General features: G+C 49.4%; 1 pseudogene; it reads left to right on the forward strand.

Moving 5' to 3' along the window:
• The first annotated feature begins 8,632 nt into the window (after positions 1-8,632).
• Positions 8,633-9,259, forward strand: LOC140898023 (GTP-binding protein Rhes pseudogene; annotated as a pseudogene).
• The last annotated feature ends 8,142 nt before the right edge of the window (positions 9,260-17,401 follow it).

Genomic DNA, 17,401 nt, shown 5'->3' on the forward strand with positions numbered 1-17,401 from the left:
CGTGGCATAGACCAGAGCACTGACTCCCTGGCCAGTGACGATACCATAAGACTGCACTGCCTCCCCATAATTGCTCTGAATATACGGACATTTCTGTCATCTGTTTGTGCCTAAACAGAAGAAGAGTTATGCCTCATAAGAAGAGTTAATTTCCACATTGCTCACCCTCAACTTTGGGTTTTCTATGTACACTCTTTTTTTCTTAAACTAAAGGGGGCCATTGTTTGGTGGAAAAAAATAAAGTTCTCAGCATTTTTCCTCAGGTCCCTTCATTCTGATTAATTTTAAAAAATAAATTTAATATTTTCCTTCCAACTCCCATTCTGCTTCCATCCTTCCTTCCTCTCAAAGATTTGACTATGGGATTCTGCATTTTTCTCCCAGATCTCCGCAACTGATTATCCCCTCCTGCCAAGCTCCTACTCGGGGATACTTTAAACTCATTTTTAATCTTTCCTTCACTTCTCCTTCCCCCGGCATACACTCTCACTATCCCCCCTCCCCCACATCAAACAACAGCTATTTCCCCTCCAGAACACTCAGCCTCAGAGTCCCAACACTGTAGTCAGCCTGGAGAGACTCCCATGCCTACATGAAGCAAAAGAGGGTCTTAGCCCTCCTCGGGCCTTTATAGCCCTTTGCAGCAGTTCTGAGCCAGGAGCAATCATTTGTTTCCCCTCCCAGCCAAGAACAGCTCACAGGCCTATGGGACAGGGGAGCTGCTGTGGAAGAGCCCAGATACTGCCGCTCAGACTCCAGTCCCCCTCAAGGAATTCTGTGGGGGAGACTTCGCCTTTCCTCGGTGCCACCGCCAGTGCTCTCGCCTGTTCTCTACCCTTAAGTAAAGCACCAGATCAAACCACCAGAACCTATTCTACACTTCCCCTTCAGATGACTTATTTTCCAGTAAAAATCCAGTACAGCGTGGGCAGCGGTGCTTGAACAATTTGTATAGCGCTGAGAGCCATTGAACCAAACTGTAAACGCTGCTTATGATGGAAACCACTTCAAGCCAGGGGGTGCTGCCACAACCCCAGCAGCCATCTCTGGTTCACTGTACTCAAACAAGATGCCTTACTGACTCCAGCAGGGGTACTGCAGGTGTGGCTGAGGTCCTGCCGGTGTGAAGGAGGCATGACTTGGCTCTTTAGGAATCATGGAATATGCTTGGCTCGCCCCCTCTGCCCATCCCATGCCAGTTTTGGAAGATAGTTATTCCCCCCCACCCAATGCCTCATTCCAGGGAGCACAGGCATTTCCCACACATCACTTGGATTATTTAATTTGAGTTACTGGCTTCTGGCTGCTCCAGCCCATAAAGGGTCAGAAGTTCAGCTATTGCTCAGAGTGCCTTGCAGATTTACCTCACAGAGGACAAGAGAATGCCCCATGGTGGTTTCTTTCTACAAGGGCACATGCTTCCCTGGTAGAACAGGCTGTTTCCTCCCTCAGGGCCTACAATGCAGTATTTCCCTCTTGGTCCAGAGCCACTCCAGGCCAAATACGTAGCAAATGGTTTATTGGATCTAGGACTTTTCTGAAGACTGGCATCCCTGAGCAATGATGGGATAAAAGCCCAATAGCTGAGTGCCATGCAACATCCAGTGAACAGTGAGGGAAGAGAAAGAGTACACCTCCGTCCATGACCCTGTGGGTCACACTGAGCCTGGGTTTCAAAAGTGCTGAGTGCCCACAGCTCCAATTGAAGGCTGCACACTGGAGGAAAAAAAAGAAGAAAAAAAAAGCAGTCCATTGTGCTAATCTCAGAAGTAATTCTCTGCTCAGTTAAAGCTGGGAAAAGTCAGTTTCCAGGAGTCTAGTGACACACTGGTTTGTGTTTTAATAGAGACTCTAAACCCCGTGGGAGGCATGCTCTGGTCAGCATAGTAATGGTATGGTTGCATGATATGTTTCCACTCAGTGTATCAGTATTTGGGGAGATAGAAAGTGCCAGACTGGCTCTGACCAGGAGTCCCTCTATTCCTGTATCCTGTCTCTGAAAGTGGCCAGCATCAGCTGCTTTCAAGACAGAAACCTTGCAGCAGGCAGTTATGGGCTAACCTACCCTTGGGAAAAGTAGTTTCTTTCTAACCCCCATGCTATCCCTATTGGCAGGGGCTCAGATTCCAGCTGGCCACATTCAAACTTCTACTTCTAGCCAGAGGGTCATTGTCAAGCATCAGAATGGAGCTGTATCCAGCCCTCTGCAGAGAGAAGAAGTGGGTTATAGTGTTGTCAAGTCTTTTGCAGAAGGCAGAAGCCTCAGAAACCCAGCTGTGGAGGGATAAGTCCACAGGGAACCAGCAAAACACTCCTTAACCATGGTAGGGCCCGCCTCCCAAGCATGACCAGCACTTACTGTGAAGGTAGATCAACAAAGACATGGGGCAGACACAGCCTATTTTGTAGCAACAAGACAAGGCAGGATGAAAAGGGTATAACACTGGGTAGCTCTGGCCAAGGGTAATGGGGTGCAGTCACCTCTTGCGAGCATCCCCCATGTCTGTGTGTGTGCCGGCACTCACTCTCTATCAGTCTGTGGTGGGTCTTCGGTGACTCAGCCCTCCAGCCAAGTCACACGCAGTCCGTATTTGAAATAAAACCAAAGGAAACCCCTTCCAAGGTACAAGTCCAACAGAGGCCTCTCTCTGTGCCCTCTGTAACCTCTCTCTCATGTTGTCCCTGCTCCGGAATAGCAGTGCACCAGGGCTCCCACCCTGGGGGCAATGTCTTCACCCTCTCAGGTCCTTTCGGGCTGCAGCTCTCCAGCTGGGCCACTACAGTTCAACTCCTCTTCTGCGGTGCTTCAAAGTCCAGGCCACTTTCCCAATGGTTGGAGAGGGGCGGGAAGGGAACCCAGGCCTGCCCGCTACTCCGGATCCCAGCCCAGGGACCCTATAGATGGCAACCATCCACTGTGTCCATGTAAATAAATAAATGGCGCCACTGGTACAATCCCCTGAGCCACTTCCCTGTGCCACCTTCACCCTTACCTCAGGGCCTTGTCCTAATGGAGTTCCAGCAACCAGCTCAGGGCTCCCTCTCGCTCTCCCCGGCTTCTGGCAGCACTGCCCTGTCGGAGGTTTTGCAGCTCCATCAGCCATCCACGCACCATCCACACCTGTCCAGCTCCAGCAAGAAACTGAACACCTGCTGGCGCTCAGCTCTTCTTATACTAGGCTGCTGGGCCCGGATTGGCTACATCTCACACAACCACACTACGCAGCTTGGAGCAGTGGTGGATTAGCCACTGGGCCAACGGGGCCTGTACACCCCGACCTGCTCTGCCCACCTGGCGCTCCTGCCAGGGAGCATGGTCAGGGCATGGGGGAAGCCCCCACGCCCTGACCCCGCTCCCCGGCAGGAGTGCCGAGTGGAAGGGGGTGGGGGGATGCTGCAGGTGGAAGGGGTGAGAGGCCCTCGCTTGCTCTGTCCCCAGGCTCCACAAACCCCTAATCTGCCTCTGGCTTGGAAGACCGTCTCTACTGCCCTTTTCTGGAGTGGGGTGTGGCAGAGCCATGAGGCCTCCAGCAGGGGACCTCAGAGGGTCTGGTATACCCCGTCATACCAAGGCTGAGTAACTTCAGTGCTGAGAGGTCTGAAATAGTCCTATACACAGCGTAATGTCTGCATGTCCTGTAGACTTTTTTCTTTTAAGAAATACTTTTCTTGCTAAGTGCCAATAAGACCCATTAGTTTGGCATCACAGTTCCCAGTAGTTGGTCATTTGTTAGGGAGGGTGAACTGGTTCAGCCCCTCCCTCCCCCCCACTCCGTCCAGAACCACTACCCCAAACTCAAACCAAATATTTTGGGAGGTTCAAAAAGTTTTGTTCACCTTAAATGCAGCCTCTGCCTTTCCCAGCTCTGGCCAGTGCGTGAGTCTAAACCAGTATTATAGCAGTTTCGTTTACACCAAACAGCTATAAGCATTCGTTGCCCTGGTTAATTTACAATCAGTTAAACGCATGCAGCTTCTGGGTGTAGAGTAGGCCTGCGATTAATGGGATTTAGATATCCAAATCTCGGGAGACTTTGACAATGTCAGCCTAGGTCTCGTGGAAGAGTCGTTCTGTGAGAGATTTTCCCAGCCCCTGCTTTGCTGACCCCAATAGGCTCCAAAACACACACATTTTTTGGATCCTCTGACCCTTTCCTCACCCAAATCTGTGTCCCACCGAGGGACTTTTCAGGAATTAAAGTAGAAAAGAATATGGCAATGCTCCTGAAAGTCACTGACTTTAAGGGGGGCTTATACGCAGAGGCCATTCATGAGCAGGCCCTGATTTTATATACTGAGCCAGAAGAGTTTTTGAGGTCATCACCTACATCAAACTACAGTAAAAAATGCCTCAAGTTACATCAGAGAGACCAGGTGCGTGAGGTAATATCTTTTATTGGACCAACTTCTGTTGGTGAGAGAGACAAGCTTTTGAGCTTACACAGAGCTCTTCTCCAGGGCCTGTAAAAGGTATCTCCTCAGGTTACATCAGGCTTTTAAAAATTAATCGCTACAGCCCTAGGTAAGTGGCAAGGATGAGATTTGTATCACTGTTGGCTTTAGGACAGGCACCATCTGTTTCCCTCTTGTAATTTGGATGGGAACTTAGTGCTTCTGAAAGGTGCTGGGCTGCAATCAATAGGGAATAAAATCCTTTATTTAGCCACAAAACAGGCACAGCATGCTAAGCACAAGTGTCCACACACTGACCTGCCAATATGCCTTAGATTGTGCCTCTAGGTACCATCCCTCCTCTCGGATTAAGAGAAGAACTCAGGCTCCAGGCTCGAGCTAGGCCTTAGCTGTTCTACAGAGAATGACAATTATTAGCACCAATTAGGCTGCTCTTATCAGAGTATCAACTAGAGGCATCAATTGAGATTGGGGCGTCCATTGTTCTGGGTGTTGCCGCACACACACAATTATAGACAGTTGCTGCTCCAAGGAGCTGACCATCTAAAAGGCAAGACAAGACAAAAGAGGGGAGGGAAAACCAGCACAGTGGTACAACCAGGAATAGAAGCCAAGTCCCTCTTTTTCTAATCCAGTCCCCTAGCCACTGGGCAACAATAGCCCTCGTTTGTGAGGTGTACATTGCTCTGCTGCACCCAGAGGCCCGAGTGCTCCAAATTCACTTCACATAGCCACTGACAAGGCATCAGCTGGTGATGAGTGGCTGGTGACCAGTCTACTCAACTGCTCCACCCTCTGCTAGGATAAAGGTCACAGAAGATGCATTGAGGAGGCAGCTGACTGGAAAAGGGGTGCATGCCACTGGTCCAGATTGAATTAAGGTGAATTGACAGAGGCCAGGTGAGGTCTACTTGCAACATACCTGGCCACTGGCAGCTCTGTTAGCCTCTCATTTATAAAAACTGGACTCAGCCAATATAAAACACAAAGTCTCTTTGGTTACAAGAAGCTGCAATAGGAGAATAGTTTCTGCATTCCCTACCCCAATTTCTTACTTTTCCTTACGCACAAACCCACATCTTTTGCCTTTGTTCTGTTGCTGGACATAAGCCAAGATGGAATAAGATGTTAGCACAAAATGCCTCTAGAAATATTCATTGCTCATCACTTAACAAGATTACCTCTGAAATCCTCCATTGCTTTGAGGGAGATTTAAAACCTTTCAGGCTTGCAGTAACCATGGCAGCACTGATGCAGGAAATGAAAGGAGACAATCAATGTGAAAGATCATTCATGAAGATCTAGTCTCTGTGTGAGAGTGAAATGGAGCTGGGGAGATTTTCCTCTGCACCATGTTTCCTTGGTTAATACCGTGAAACATTTTTTCAAAAAATCTGTACAAGTTACAGGTGTATGCTGCTAACTGGAGTGAAGAAGCTCTTTAAAAAAAACCCTGCAGTATTCTATAAGGAAGTTTCAAAATACCGAAGATAGCAGTGGTCGTACTGCGCTGTTGCATATTGCCAGCCATGTGGAAGATTTGTTACTGTTTCATTCCTCCTCCACCTGTCATCTTCTCCTCCCACATGCTAAAAGGACACCCCCATGCACACACACCCCCCCACACACACACAGCACCAGCTGGATCAAACTGGAATGAGTTGTGTTGTGACTTTATGAGGTGGACCAGAAGGCTACCACACTCATTTCACTTATGCCCAGAATTCAGATGAGTCCTCCAGGAACAGATGTATCATGTATAATTTCCCAAGATGTCTCCTCACACCTCCTTTCAGCTCATACTTCCTCCGAGGTCAGGTTACTTAGAGAGGTAGGATGGTTTTGTGGTTTAGTGACCTCACTGGAAGTCGTAAGACCTGGGTTCTGTTCCCCTCTCTGCCAGAGACTCCTCGTTTGACCTTTAGCAGGTCCTTTAACTTTTCTGTGCTTCTGTTTCTTCACCCATAAAAGAGGGATCATGACACTTACCTACCTCATTGGGTGTCCTGAGGCTGAACAAATATGAAACCTGGAGCTTTTTCGATGGAAGACACTGTGCAAGTGCACAGTACTGTTATAAAACCACATCTTTTTAATAAGGGGTTGTGAATTCGCACCTATGCAGTGATTGCAATTACTATACATCCTCACCAGGTTCTTACTGGGATCTTCTTGTGACTGAGATATACAGCATTATGTCCTACACCCAATCAGGAGAAATGATAAAGGAATATATTTAATCTTCTCCCTTTGCATTTTTTATATTTATTGCAGTTTTTTTAAAAAAAGGTACACAACCCAAAGTTTTTCTAAAAAAGTCCAGACATTCAACAGCCTCATTTTCCAAAGCCTAAGCAAGAGTATTGGGTATGTAACTTTATGGAAAGTGTTTTGTGACTGTTCCCTTCTGTATGAGCTGAGTGGGCTAGGTTCCTCGCAAAGGCCAGAGCGGGTAAGTTAACATTGTGATTTGCAGAAGGAAAGGCACTCAGATGTTGTGATGATGGGCAGTATGGAAGTGCAGAATGACAGACTGAGAAGGAGAGAGAGAATATGTGCATGTACGTCAGTGTGTGCAAAAACAGCAGTGTGCCTCTAGCTCAGCAGCTGTGTCTCACACACCCTCCTAGAAGCTCCAGGTGTGGGATGGGATTGCTGTAGTGCTATTTACTAAAGATGCATCAGGGTCTGGATTTTTGCAGGAGATTGAGAAAAGCTGCACTTCTTTGTTTAACTGGTAGAATTTTACGGGGTGGCACAAAAAGAAAATAAAAACCAAGCTGGATCCAGCATAACCCAGGGGCCAGAAACGTCGGCTTGCAGTGCTGCAGCTCTAGTTTGAAAGCATGTGAAATTTTAGGTGCACTAGGAGCTGGTACAACTGTTTATTTAGACAGAGTTTGGGGGTTAAAAATTGGCTCCAGATACCAAACATGTGTTTTTCCAGTACAATTGGGTTGGGATGTAGCTGGGTACAGAGTTTTCCAGTGGAGCAGGAGTGGCTACTTATGCTTTATAATCTGGAGTGAACAATTTGGGGGTTGAGCCAAATATTGTAAAGATCCAGGTTTTGCGACACTCATGTCCTCGGATGGATCAGTGTCCAGAATGTTTTGATCAGCAGAAACAGCTACACTTCTTCTCTGCTCATATGGTATATTTTGGTTGGTGATGGCCAAAAATTAGGTGGATCTGGCATGATACATGTGCCACATCTGGGTTTTTGCCACACTCGTACCACAGCCCAAAATATTTTGCAGCATGAGGAATGGGCTACCCCTGTTCTCTAGATAGGCATTAGAATGTGGGGGAGCTGGACCAGGTCAAAATTTGGCTGGATCCTGGTGCTGAATCCAGGGTTTGGCAGAATCATGCTCTGGGATGCATTGCAGGTGAGGGGTGAGGAATGGTGTTTGGTGCTGTAGAAGCAGTTACAGTTGCTTTCTCTATGTTGATGATACAATTGCAGGAAATGGGAACAGAAATTGGCAGGGACGCAGGTAGAGGCTGTTTTTACCTTTTTCCAATACTCACAACCAGCTGGTAGCACACAAGCCACAAAGCAAAATGTCACAGAAACTCAGCAGGTAATTTCAAATAAAGCCCTGGTCTGTCCCCACACAATCCCCCAACAGGAGAGAGGAGCACTGAGGGCTCAGAACTCTCACTCTAGTTCATTGGCACTAATTTGTTGCTCTCGGTGAGTCTCCATCTCCAAGGATGACATAAGGGCAGCTGCTAAAAGGCAGCTAGCTCCCCAGAGCTACAAACAGCAGCATGAGCCGAGTGTGATGCACAGCATTGCTGAGCCTCTCCAGGGCTGGGGATGGCTTTCAAGGACAGATCTCAGCGGATTGGCTCAGAGCATCCTTCTCTCCCCCTCCCCTATTATACTCCCAACTGCAGAGATTGGACAAGCCTATGACACATGTTGAAGGGGAGTGTGAATAAATGGTGAGCCGAGCTGAGGGAGTGGGGAGACAGCAGTGATCCAGATCCAGCCCGGAGAAGTTTGCAGGCCACTCGAGAGTAGCAACAAACTTGGAGAGAGATGTGCAGAACTCATCCATGAAAAGCGAGGGAGACACCAGGCTCTGAGCTGCAGAGGAAGGAGACCTGCAACCCTGGGTTGCAGACAGATCAGAGGCACCAAAGCTTCAGCCAAAGTTGGATTTGTAGCTTTCCTCCCACAAAGTCCCCAGAGCTCCAGTGTGCAGCCATGTCCCTGGCAGTGAAGGAGAAGAACCACGTGCGTCTGGTCTTCTTGGGTGCGGCAGGCGTGGGCAAGACAGCCCTGATCCGTCGCTTCCTGCTGGACACTTTTGAGCCCAAGCACCGGCGGACAGTGGAAGAGCTGCACAGCAAGGAGTACGAGGTGAGCGGGGCCACCATCAAGGTAGAGATCCTGGACACCAGTGGCAGCTACTCCTTCCCGGCCATGCGCAAGCTGTCCATCCAGAACAGTGACGCCTTTGCCCTGGTCTACGCGGTGGATGACACAGAGTCCTTCGAGAGCATCAAGAGCCTGCGGGAGGAGATCCTGGAGGTGAAGGAAGACAAGTTCCCCCCCATCGTGGTGGTGGGCAACAAGGCAGAGGCCAACAGAGAGAGGCAGGTGCTGACTGAGGATGCCCTGTCTCTGGTGGAGCTGGACTGGAACAACCGCTTCCTGGAAGCATCGGCCAAGGAAAACGAGAATGTGGTGGAAGTCTTCAGGGAGCTGCTGCAGCAAGTCAACCTGCCCAGCCGGCTCAGCCCGGCGCTGCGCAGGAGGAGGGAGACCTTCCCAAAGGAGAACGCACTCAGACCACCCATGAACAAGACCAACAGCTGCACTGTTTGCTGAGCTGGGCCAGGCCAGGAGGAGGAGCAGCAGGATGGACTTGAAACTCAGGTGGGCTGGGTAGAGATGAGGCTGCAGCCACTAAAGTGGCACCCCTCCCCCTCCCCCTCCTGTTCGTTACCCAGCCTGCTAAGACTGTTAAACTTGTAGATCAAATGAGGTAGGGGCCCGAGTCACTTTGACTCAGCTGGCCGGGGGCTGGAGAGGGGGAGTGACTGACCCATAGGGAGCGTTCAGCAGCAGTCTCCGAAAGGCAGGAACTGGGCGTGCCTGAGTCACTGAAGTCTGTCTTCATGGTGCTACACAGGGGTTTGGGGCGGGAGGGGGGGGGGCGTGTAGCAAGGGACAGAGGCAGAGAGGAGAGAGTGTATATTTAGAGAGGGGGCTCAGTTAGGAAGCATATTGCATTTGTGAAGCCTTTGAGCATCCATCATGAGAGTTAGTAAATACCGTATGTCCCTGAAGCTCTGTGGTACAAGGGGGAGCAAACCAGGGAGTCTCTTCTGTCACATGTAGTGGAAAGCGCACACGTGCATCTGTGAATCCGTATTGTTTCTCACTGGTCCCAGTCCTGTGTTGGGTTCTTGCTCACCAGCCCCTAACCCTGTGCATTTGTACACATTTTTGTACAAGCTTCGTTTACAATGAAATAACCAGTGTCCAAGGTAGTTTTGATTTTGCACTTTGGGTAGCATCACAGAGCACAAGGCAGGGCAGTCTGTGAACAGTCTGGTTTTTATTTTGTTCTTTTTTAAAGTTGTATCCAATTAAAAAAAATTACATTGCAAACTCAAGGTGTGTTTTTCTTCTGCTCTCTGAAAAGTAGTACCAGCTGTGATCCGTACCCAGCCGGACCTCTGATCACTGTGTTTGCATTTTCTCTTCCACACGCTGTCCTTATCTGGTGGCTTCCCAGTACTTTATGACACTCACCCTCCCCTCCCCTTTTATGGCTTTTCCTGGTAATTTAGCCACTAACATTTTACCAGGCAGTGAGCAGCTACAAACAAAACAGCACTCCTCATATCAAAGTATAACAAGAATGAAGCCATTAAAAAGCATTTGATCTGCTGAAATAAAACCATAAACACATTAAAATGAAGGTAATAAAAGGAGTGGGAGAGGAGAGGCAAGTGGCAGGTTTTGCTGTGATTTACTGCATGCTCCGTTGATTTACCGTCCCCTCTTATACATGCTATTGCCAGAATTTTCAAAGGTGCTTTTTGTCTGTAAGTGGGGCTAGATTTTTTCTAAAAAATTTCAGCTCCGCTATAGGCACCTAGATAAGTGGCCAGAATTTTTAGAGGGGATCAGCATGATGGGAGCTGAGCTCTTGGGAAAATCTGGCCACCGGTGTGACAACGGGAGTTGCCAGGTGCTGAACTCTATGGCCATATATATATTGCTTTCACTAGACAACTGTGTAAAGACTCCCTCCTCCTGTCACAATACACTGATTCACAGATGGCTGGGTGAGTCATCAGTCTAGGCACAACACACCCATCATTGTTGTGCCCAGATAGGACCATATGCTACACCAGAGCCTTTCAAAATGAATACCTCCATTTGTGAATAAAGGACCACACACTCAGGGCCTGACTTACCCTTACGAGCCCCTAGGCACAGCATCTGCAGCACCCCCCTGCCTACAGCTGACCTTCAGGTTTTCAGTAAAAAATGAAACGAAAAGAAATGTAAACGATAATTTAAATACAGTAGAACCTCAAAGATACAAACACCAGAGTTACGGACTTACCGGTCAACCGGACACCTTGTGGAACCGGAAGTAACCAATCAGGCAGCAGCGCAGACCCCCCCCCCCCCCCCCGAAAAGACAAATACTGTACTGCCTCTGGCCTTTAGCCACTAGGGGTTGGGGATGGAGCTGCAGGGTGCGGGGGAACTCAGGGCGCCAGGCTTCTGACCCATGACAGCACTGGGGCACAGTGCTTTAGACCTCCACAGTTCCACTGCCGGTTTCAGCCGCACAGCTCTGTTTATGCCTTCAGTCCTGCAGAGGGGGCTGGGGCTCGGGGCTTTAGCTATGAGGGACTTGCCGGTTTCCACTCCAGTGTTCCCCCCATAGCTAAAGCCCTGAGCCCTGGTGTCCCCCCTCCCCCCGCTCCACTGAAGCAGGGAGCAGATCCCTGGGGAGCCCCAAGCCTGAAACTGAGAGCGGAGCTGAAGCTACTCCCTGCTGCCCAAAGCCCTGGTGCCCTGACAGTCAGAATCCCTGATTCTTCTCCCCCCCCGCCCAGAGCCGTGACCTTGCCCCCCACCAACCTGCGGCTGCAGCCCCCCCCCCCTTGTGGCTGAAATCCGTAACCTCTTCTTCAGAGTTAGGGAACATTTCAGAGTTACAGACACCTCGGGAATGGAGGTGCCAGCACCCCCAGGCACATGCTGACTGTGCCTAATTGGAAATCCGGCCATGCACATACTGCAACAGTAAGGTGACAAACAGCTACACACCCCAGGTCCACTGTACCCAATGCAGTCAAGCTGGGAGACACAGGTCACCTCTCTGAGACAGATGGGACCACCTGGCATTTCCCAAAGTGCAGCTGAATGTAAAACTTCCCAAGGCCAAAGCAACTCAGAACACAGAGGCTGGTACGAGAGAGAGAGCGAGCGTGCAATGGCCCACAGCTCTGAGCTGGGTGGGCCAGAGAGTAATATGTCCAAGGATTAGGAAGAGGGGGTGCATTGACTGGCTGGGCAGCTAGACGGAGGGCAGGGAGAGCTTCATATAATGCTGACCCTTCCTCTAGCAGGACTGAGGCACTCACAGGTGTAAGCAGTGTCAGGATGAGCTCCACCCTGACATCTGGTGGTGAGGTGTGGCAAGTTGTGGAAAAGAATTTCAGGGGCCGATCTCATTTGCATAGGCACACCCACCACGCCTAGAATGAGACCATAGCTGCCCAAATGGTCACTTTGGCTGCTGTGGGATCCCCAGTGTCTCTGTTATTGGGGCAGGAAGAATAAATTGTTATTACCCTGATTATGGGAACTGTGCTTGGAACTGTACGTGGCCTTTTGTTACGATGGAGGGATTCACCATCATCTAAGTAGCACTCGCTAGGCAAGGGTCATGGGTTCCAAAACTGTGTGAATGGAGAGAGGCTGGGGACAAGTATTAATACTTGGTGGCATGGGCCCCTTGGTGAGGGCCTTACATGCTAATTGCACTTCCTCCTCTCTCCACTGTGGAATATCAGAGCTAATTTTGATTTCATTAGAAGTCTAGTTACAGGCTGCTGAGCTCACTTTGGGCTGACAGTGCACCAGCACTGGGGCTCCCCTATTATAAGCTGAATTCACCTAAGCGCTGAAATCACTGAGTGTTGTGTTAAGTAGTGGGGGAGCCTGAAGATATATTGTGGAGCAGTTTGCGGGCCGGCTGGCGAAGCAGTTCGACACGGAGCAGTGTGTGGATGGCAGGAGCTGCTTGTGGGCCGTGGAGCTGAGCGAAGGAGTTCGTGGGGCGGCTGGCGGAGCGGAGCGCAGCTGAGTGAAGGAGTTCGTGGGGCGGCTGGTGGAGCGGAGCGCAGCTGCGCGAAGGAGTTTTGTGGGGCGGCTGGCGGAGCGGAGCGGAGCGCCGCTATGGAGCTATGGGGCGGTCAGCTTCAGATCACGTAAGGTGCCTCTTACCCCCGTCCCATTTCCACCCAGGTTGGGAGGTAAAGCTCCGCCGATAAACTTTCGAACTCTGGGGCTGCCCTGACCAGGGACAGAGACTTTTGGGGCATTGGACTTTTGGGGTTGCTGGACTCAAGAACCAAAGGGAAAAGGGCATGCCCCAATTTGCCTGGGGTGGGTTGTTTTTGCTCATGGGTTGTGTTATGAATCCGGTTGGTGGTGTTTCCCCAACATAATGCCACATTGTTTCTCTCTGTTATTAAAAGACTTTTGCTACACTCAGACTATGTGCTTGCGAGAGGGGAAGTATTGCCTCTTGGAGGCGCCCAGCGGGGGTGGTATATATTTGTCCCAGGTCACTGGGTGGGGGCTCGAGCCAGTTTGCATTGTGTTATTGGAATGGAACCCCTAGATATTGAACCCGGCCCTTGTTGCTGCCAACTCTGACGGGCAGAAGGGTTACATTTTTGGGGGCTCGTCCGGGATCGCCTGGGTCAGTACCCCTCGCAAGCACCTGTTGAGTGATCCACTACATTGGGAAACAATTTATATATTTTTTTTGTTTGTGCTTATATTTTGAGGAAATTACTGTTTGTATAATGGCTAATATGTCAGGTTTGTTGGGCCCTGGCTCAGCAGCTTCTAGCTCGGAGGCTGCAGCCTCGGCTGATGATTGGACAAAAGCTCTGGGGCAAATATTGGAAAAGGTTGTGCTGCCCCATGCTGAGTCAGACTCTTGTCGTAAGTTAAGATTATTTGCTGGGGAGGAGGAGTTTGAACCCTGGTTAGAGCATACCACTGAAATGCTGCAAGAGTGGGCCGTACCAGATGCAGAAAAGCGAAGATGCCTTATAGAGAGCCTTGGCGGCCCAGCATTAGATGTGATTCGCACCCTGAAGCTCATTGACCCTGGGGTCAGTGTGAAGGACTGCCTAGAGGCCCTTGAACACAACTTTGGGAGCGTAGAGGGCCCTGAAGACAGCTACTGTAAGTTCCTTAATTCCCGACAACAAAAGGCCACGTACAGTTCCAAGCACAGTTCCCATAATCAGGGTAATAACAATTTATTCTTCCTGCCCCAATAACAGAGACACTGGGGATCCCACAGCAGCCAAAGTGACCATTTGGGCAGCTATGGTCTCATTCTAGGCGTGGTGGGTGTGCCTATGCAAATGAGATCGGCCCCTGAAATTCTTTTCCACAACTTGCCACACCTCACCACCAGATGTCAGGGTGGAGCTCATCCTGACACTGCTTACACAGGCACTCTCCTTTACAGTGCACAACAGGCTAAAACACTCTGATCTCCTGTCTAGGTTTTCTCTTTTGTTTCCCTTGCTGCTGAGTTGAAGTCACTGTCAGAATCTCTCTTGAACTTTGGCTGTTAGGTAGGATTTTGGTTTTGTTTCTAAATTGTCTTTGTATGATAAGATTTCTGCTCAGGGGCAGGCTTGAAAGATAAATGCTAGCTTAAAGCAAGTCAAGTGCTGAACGTGAAGAGTGTGTGGTCTCCAGAGAGATCCTAATGTGGGAAGGAGGCTACCAGTAATGAACACTAAACTTTGCCTTCAGAGGGTTTTGGATCAACCCCTAGAATGCTGATTTCCCAAGCAGACAATGGCTGAATGTCAGCAGAATTTTACGCAAGCAGATGAGAACCTGAGCTTAGATCTGGGACCCTTCTCCCCATCTCCCCCCCCCCCCCCCCAGTAGCAGGGATTGGAGGATGTGAGTGTAACCCTTCTGCCAGGTGGAGCGGGCAGCAACCTGGACCAGGTTCAGAAACTAGGGATTCCTTTTCAACAATACAACACAGAACTGGCTCGAGCCCACAACACCCCTGAGTGCCTCTGAGGGGCAATACTTCCCCACTTGCAAGCACAGAGTCTGAGTATAGAAAAGAAATTTTTAATGAAAGGAGAGAAGTCATCTGACATTAATTAGGGAAAATGCCTCAAGCAGGATTCATAAACATAAAACTGTGAGCAGGACACCCACCCCAGCATGCGTGGGGCAGAGTCTTCTGCCTCATGTTCTGGAGTTCTATAACCAAAAATTCCTTTACTGTGCCCCCCTCTGCTCCCTCACCATACCCTACTCACAGTAATTGTCCTTGGTCAGTGAGGACTCAGGGTTCAGAAGTGCATCTGTGTGAGTTCACCTCCCACCCAGGGAAGAAGGCTCCTGGCTGCTCCACCATCTGAGCACTTGCTCTGGCTGGACGCCCTGCCAGCCACTGTTCCTCGCTGTCTGGAAGTCGTGCCAGCAGCTGTTCCTCACCGCCTCCTGCCGGCCTACTGCTCGCTGCCTCCCGCCAGCTGCTCCCGCCGGCCGACTTCAGGGGCTCAATCAATACTCAATCACCAGCTGCTCCCGCCAGTCACCTTCTGCTGCAACCTTTGTAGGTCAATCCCTTAGTGATTGTCAGCTCTTAGGGATTTTTAGCTCTCAGCAGGCTGGGCAGAAACATTGTCCCACCAAAAGTAATTTCAGCACTTAAAACAACAAAAGCCTGCTAATGAAGCCTAGTTAGTTCTATCTTTGAACAATGGGGAGGAACAAGTTAAACCAGACTGGGGAGCCTTAGGAAGAGTCCACACCTCCTAGCTGGGACACCTACTCCCACCCGTCTGCTTTCACAAGGGTCTGACATTCGAGCCCCTGGCTTAACAAGGTCCTTTCAGTTGAGGGTTACCCCCTCATTTGGGACAGGTTAAGCACAGTTCTGCTCCCCTTTACTCAGACAATAAAGACAACAACATTGATGACAACATTTCACCACCTCTGCATTCAGTACTAAAGTGATTTGTAACCCAGCACCAGCCAAAGTTGATCACTTGGAACTAGACAGCTCTTGTCTGCTAGATACCTACACAGAGTAGGTGTATTCATGTAAATACAGTTTGCTCCTGAAGTCTGTCCCCCTCCCCAACTAGCTGTGAGGGGACAGTTCATTCAGACTCTGCTTACGTGAGCAAATGCTGGGCATGGAGAGTAGTATTCTGGAGACAGCTTTGCTCTTGTTCCCCTATCTCCACATGCAACTTGATGATGTAGCACCATGACCCTGCTGGCCTGGACCTTTGTATGTTCAGTTGTTACCACCACTTTGCTGCTCTCTAAGAGCCTCTTGTGCAGCCTGGTGCGTTGCTTATGTAACTGTTTGCCTGTTCAGTCATCCATCCACTCTCTCGCCTGACACAACTTGGGACGTATGAATGAGTTCGGCAGAGATCAGAACTCTCTGAACCATTGCCCATTTCATGTGAAAATACCAAATGGAAACTTTTTGCTCAAAAGCATTTGGTTAAGGGCCTTAGCTTTGACCCCCATCTGTGGGCAAAGGAGAGTGATAATTGGTCCATGTGCAGAGAGAATCAGGGCTTAGATCTGAGCTTGCCTCTGATGCAGCATTCCCCAGAACTGACAAATGGGAAACACTGCATTGTTCATCCTCATCCCCAAAGTTACAGGCAGACAGGGGAAGCCTGACACAGCACTGCAGAATAGGATAAAAACCTATACAAAATAAAGCTGCATTGCATAGCAAAATGAGGGAGAAGAGAGAGAATGGACATATGCTACAGTCCTCTCCTCTACAGGGCTAGGTGTTCCCTTAATGATAAAGATCAGCTTCAAGTTGTGTCTAAAATCTACTTATGCTCAAAAAGCTCTTACCTCCCACCCAGATGGGATCCAACTTTCAGGGGCTCAATCAATACTCTGGATTAAGCCTGGAAATGAGGGGCTCCCTATCTTCAGATATTTCTGGTCTCCTCAGACTTCCAGTACTTGATGTTAACAAATAAAAAGCCAGTGTGCTCTAAAACAAAAACAAAAGAAGGTTCCCGATTCCTCCCGTGACTCTTCTACCCTGTGTTTAGAGACACCTGCTCAAGCCAAAACCTGCTCCTATACTGTCCCCGTTATACTGATGGTCAGGTCCAATGAAAGAAATTTTGGGCTCATTATATCAAGTTCGCTGGGGTACCACCCCATCCCATTTCATTTACACAGACGTTAGACGTTTTTCACCCCCTCACCCAAGCTCAGCAGCCTGGTAACACAGTTCCCCCTTTTCCCTTCTCTCATCAGCCCCACTGACTGTAGACACCAAGATCCGGAAGGTACCAGTACAGTATATATCCACCTCACTTACATATGGAATCTGTTCTATTATTGTTTTCCCAATGGCACAGTAAATACAGTAATAAAGTAAGTGACTGAAGGATTTAAAAAGCCAAAGCAAACAAACAAAACTGCAGCCTTGGCCTTTCTGGCATTGGATACCTGTCTGCATTATACCACCTTTTGCACAGTGATGCTGCCGCTTGCTTAAAACAAAGCAACAGTACCCTCTGCTGGCCATGCCTGATGTTGTCAGAATATACAATTCCTGTTCACCCCAGGACAGTTCGGGGCCAGAGCAAGAGGCTGCTGGGAGGGGAGGAAGTCACTGGGAGGTGGATGGGATGATTATTGAATCAGATTTATTTGCAGCAT

Source organism: Lepidochelys kempii, chromosome 14 (assembly GCF_965140265.1).
Source record: "Lepidochelys kempii isolate rLepKem1 chromosome 14, rLepKem1.hap2, whole genome shotgun sequence".
Taxonomy (NCBI): domain Eukaryota; kingdom Metazoa; phylum Chordata; order Testudines; family Cheloniidae; genus Lepidochelys; species Lepidochelys kempii.